Source organism: Trematomus bernacchii, unplaced genomic scaffold (genome assembly GCF_902827165.1).
Source record: "Trematomus bernacchii unplaced genomic scaffold, fTreBer1.1, whole genome shotgun sequence".
NCBI classification, from domain to species: Eukaryota; Metazoa; Chordata; class Actinopteri; order Perciformes; family Nototheniidae; genus Trematomus; species Trematomus bernacchii.
In genome coordinates, this window is record NW_022987560.1 from 1,370,061 (window position 1) to 1,375,343 (window position 5,283).

Genomic DNA, 5,283 nt, shown 5'->3' on the forward strand with positions numbered 1-5,283 from the left:
TGTATATATAAATGGTCGTAGGGTCCGTGACGTCACCCATAGGATTCTGCAGAGTTGCCGAGAAGCCCTTAGTAGGCGGAGTCGGCCACTAACGGCTCGACAGTGACGTCTGAGTCTAACTCCCGCCTGCTCCAGCCTGCTCCAAATAAGGGCAAAGAGGCGGAGCCGAGGCGGGACCTTCTGCCTCCAGCTGGGAAGTAACAGAGCTAGCTCAAGCTAAGAAGCTAAGCTAACATGCTTCCCCATCTGCACACTGCCGTCACATTTTACGTTTCTAAGGTAAGCGGACATGAAACTATTCAGCAAAACTATAAATAATAATCTAAGTTATTGAGTTTTTAGCATAATACTTCAGAATCTTAAAATCCCTTAACGTTTGTATGCAATGTGCTAAATGCAACACTGGAATCAAGCAAATATTAATATGTTTGCATGACATTAGTTATTTATATTTTGCTATCACTTAATTATACGTTTAATACATTTAAGTTAAGCTAAGGTGCATGTGATGGTAGCTAGTTAGTGCTCTTACCTGTGAGGTCTCCTCCAAACAGCATTATAACCAGACTGTATCATTAAAACTATAAGTACCAGTTCTAGATCCTTGACTTTAGACAAACAATTCAAAAGACAAAATGTATTTAAAGACCAATCTTTATTTGAAGGTGCCTCTTAACCTGAGATATTAGTTATACAGTAATAGTATTGACAATCTAAAAAAACTGAGCAACTCAACAGTCAACTTTATATTTCTTATTGTCTAAAGCATTTATTATTTTCATTTTCCCCCACTCATATTCAGTGTGGACGGATTGAGACAGCGTGGTGTCCAGAGAGCTGCAGAGACTTCAGAGAGAAACCTCCGTGTGATGGACGTCCAGTCTGTTGGTTTGGAGAGGACTGAAGGTCGTTCCTCTGCGAGAAGGACCAGGCCTGATGGAGGAGCCCATGCATAGCTGATACCAACTGCACAGGCCTTGTCTGTCACTTTATTTGACTAAATGTGTTTACTTATATATTTAATAGGTTTACACCTTCTGTCCATATGTGCTTTTTTATTTAAAACATGTTTGATTAACTTTTGGTTCACATTTCAATAAATTGAATTTGTGTTTGCACTCCTTTTGTCCATTATTCTTACTGAAAATGTTAGATTACACATTCACATCTGACTGAAGATTGGCCCCATTTATTTGTGACGTTGCAAACTCTGCGGTACAAGGTACATGTTGTGAAGCTCATAAAGTGAGGCAAATAGAATTAATCAGCTGATGGAGTGTAGATGTGGAAATAGGTGCATTCGATCAGCTGACTTCACAATAAAAGTAGTTTCTTAGTGAATGTCCTGTACTGGTCTTAAAATCTCATAACATCAGCTTTTAATTTTCCTCTTGGATGTTTTTCTTGACCCTCAGAGAAGGAGAAAATGTTGAGTCGTGTCTTTCAGGCATGTCCTTTCCTAACAAAAATTACAGGAAACATAAAACATATTATTGCAGAACAAGTGTGTTATTTATGAAAGAGGTGTGTTTGTGTTTTTAGGGGCTGTAGATATAATTATTTTGTAATTGTAATGTTTTATTTTATTTCAACAGTGAGCTACAAAGACAATCAGATTATGAATGAACAGTATGACATTCATCAACATTGAAATATATTTTATTATCAAAATAATATTTAACTGTTATCAAAACTTAGTGCAACTGTAGAAGCTTGCTCTGTTCTCTTACTGAAAGAATAACTTTTACCACGTCTTTTACAGACAATATTGAGAGATAAATAGCAGTTGTCACTATGCGTTAAATAGCTTTGCCTTCAATACCTTAAATTAGAAAGCTGACAAAGTAATATTGCTTGTTAACATGTAACCCTTTGCATGGAAAAAACCCTCAACTTCACTGATGTGTAGGTGATCTAGTATTTAGTATTGTTTAATGGAATGTATATCAGTGTATTAAAGTCAATACTTCATTTATTTAAACCAATATCTTTCTTGATTCTTTGTACAGTATGAAAAAAGAGTATTTGTACCTGTACTGAAGTTCACTGCTGTGAGGAGTCCAGTTCTGTCTCTCACTCTCTGGTCCATCCTGTCTGCATCACCTGGAAACTTTAAACAAACAGATATATATGTAAAGAACCATGTGTACAAACAATATAACTGATTATCTTCTGTTGAACATGTTGGATTGTGTATTGTCCGAGTCAGGGTCCTTTTTATTTTACTGTAACTTTGGAAGTTGTGTTACCAATGCTGTTGTGTTACTGTTTATTTGATACCAATTTGGTAATGCAATTAATAAAAACAACAACGTTTGGGTTCGTTCTTCAGATGACTGTGACGTTAACGTGTAAGCTCAATAATGAACTCCAGCTCAACCAACCATATTGTAATATCTAAGTAATCATCTTGAAATATGACATTAATAATTGTAATATACACACATCTTATTGTGAGGTTGATTTCACATACACTACTTCAACGTTAGCTTGTCTACATACTTGAGCATAGCCAATTTAAATTAACCTTAGCGATGCATACAGTTCCTACCTACATAATAAAATATCTCTCTAAGTTACAAGGATGACCTTATTTTATCAACCTCAAACAGAAGCCTTTTGTTCTACAGTACTATCTCACTTAACGCTTAACACTTGTCTATTTCATTTTAACCTTTATATATACAGTCTATGGTTTTAAGTTAACTTGGAGGATACGATTAGCATCGTTAGCACCGATGTAGCTACCACTCGCTTACACGCTAACCCAAGCCTTAACATTCATTACGTAGCTGATTAAAATCATAAACACATAAATAAAGTACTCGAATTTCACTTACCGCAAAACGGCATGCATGCACCGTCTGTTTTAACCGCAGAGCGAGTCACAATAGTCCGATATATAAGCATGAAGAACAAACAAACACGGCCGGGATCAAGTTGTGTTCCCTGGATGAACTGACCAGGCAGAGTCCCTGTAGCTTCACGGACGGAGCAGCTAGCAGAGAGACAAGAAGCTAACAGCAGCAGTCACTTGACAGAGCTGTCACTCAATGTGACCACGCCCTAATTTATGCAAAAACTTTAAGACCTAATATAAATAAAAGGGTCGTGTTAGAAAACAATTCACTCACAGATCCATAATCATGAAGGTGGAATCTAACTATATTCATAATAATATTTATTGGATCCATAGGTAGAAACATGTTTTTTTAGGCTGTGAAATTGGGCATTTTAACATGGGGCTCTATGGAAATTGCTCCTTTCTGCAGTCAGCGCCTATCGGCCAATATATGAACTGCAGTTTGTGGCACTTCCACATTGGCGTCCCGGCTCTTCCCCAGAGTTTGCCACTTGGTAAATATACATATATACACTGTATATCATCCATTCCTCCCCTTATAGGCGTTTTCGGCATCTTGCCTATCGCAGCTTTGTAAGCGGCTGCCGGGGCTTTTTAGGACGAGGCATCAGAGTGGGTCATCCCGTGTGTGTGTTGTCCGCCAGATACGGCAGGAGTTTCCTGATCTGGCTGGACGAAATCAAATGCAAATCACAAAATATTAGAGAAACGTAGTTGTTTTAGATTCGTTAGTTGTGGTAGGAGTGTGTATCTATCTAATCTATCTATCTAATCAACACAGTTAGCTTGCCAGCTAATATGCTAACCTACGTTTGCTAGTTGTTCAGTGTAATATGCCAATCTACTATGAACAACAGCTAGTCTAGGCCAGCGCCATATAGATAGATCTCTCTATATGGCGCTGGTCTAGGCTAGCAAGAACATGTTTACAATTGCAATCTTATACCTGCTACGTTCGGTCATTCATTGTAGCTGGCATGAAAACAATGTTTTCCCTAGCATGTCTAGCTCTAGGTAGCCTAGTGGTTTAGCTATGTAGCATGCACGCTATGAACGGTAGCTTGGCAGGAACGCCAACTATAATGTACTGACCGTACGGTAAATCACCCAGAGTATACTGTCTATGAGTATTTCGTGTGTGAATGCAGACATTCTCCTGCTATGAGATACATGTATGTAAGGCCATCTGCTGATATTAGAGTTGATATATGGAAACGCTAGCAGTCCGACACACGTTTACACATTTAAACAGTCGTGGTAGATACCTTGTTTGATAAATACACAAATAACAATGCAAACTTACAGGTTGTGTACCCGAATCTTCCCCTGCTCCAAACGGTCCAAACAAACTAGGAATAGCATCGTCCTTCAGTTTCAAATGCTGTGCATATCCGGCCTCAAACTGGGCAATGTTTTTGGAAGCTTTCGTCTGTGAAATGCCGCGCACACAGTAACGTTCTTCGAACCTCTGAAGGAACAGTGTTAAACAGAAATTTCAACCACTGACTTTGTCGTGGTTCTTCCGTCGGTAGGACAAACAGCTCAGATTTCTCCTCACATTTCAGGAAACAGGTCCTTGGCAGTGGCATGACTGGATCGATTGTGAACTGAACCAGAGCTTCCAACAGTAAATGTTAGGCTGGCAGAGGGTGCGGCAATGTCCATATATTTCTATTTAAGTAGTAAATCACCCGTACACTACACATATTACTGATTAACTGCAGTGTGTAGTGTACGGGTGATGTGTCAGCAGGGCTGGACTGGGACCATAGGTCAGGCCGGGAATTATACACCCAGCCAGGCCACTACCAGTTTTGTTTGGGGGCGTTTTGCTGGATGTATCGTCAATATTTACAACGTTGCTGCCCTTAGTGATAGCCCTACAGTTTTAATCTACTACTTAAATAGAAATATATGGACATAGGATATTGTTAAAAAAAGTGTGCATATGTATTTGGGAACCTTTCCATGTGAACACGTGTTATCACTCATATCATGTAAAATATCTGTAAATGTGCATAATTATTTACTAATGCCAAATAAAATGTGACAAAGACAACTATATTACTCATGAAATATTTATTAACGAAATATTTCAGAAATTAATTTGAGACTTTATCAAATTAGGCTTCATCAAAGCAGCAACACACTCATTTAAACCAGACAGGTCACAACATTAAACATGAGGCAAAGACTCAGCAGAAATTCAGCACAGAGAACTGTCAATGCAAGGAAGCTGCACTGTCCATGGGCCTGAACTACAAATTATAAATGTAACATTTCAGCAATCAGCATTGAAACATGTGCTATTGTAAATATTTTGCCGACTTACAAATTAGTGAGATACATGTGCCTGTCGGGGTGCGCAGATTTTTTTAATCCTTGGTGGCACTGATGAGAGGGCCACTCGCAAGTCCTGT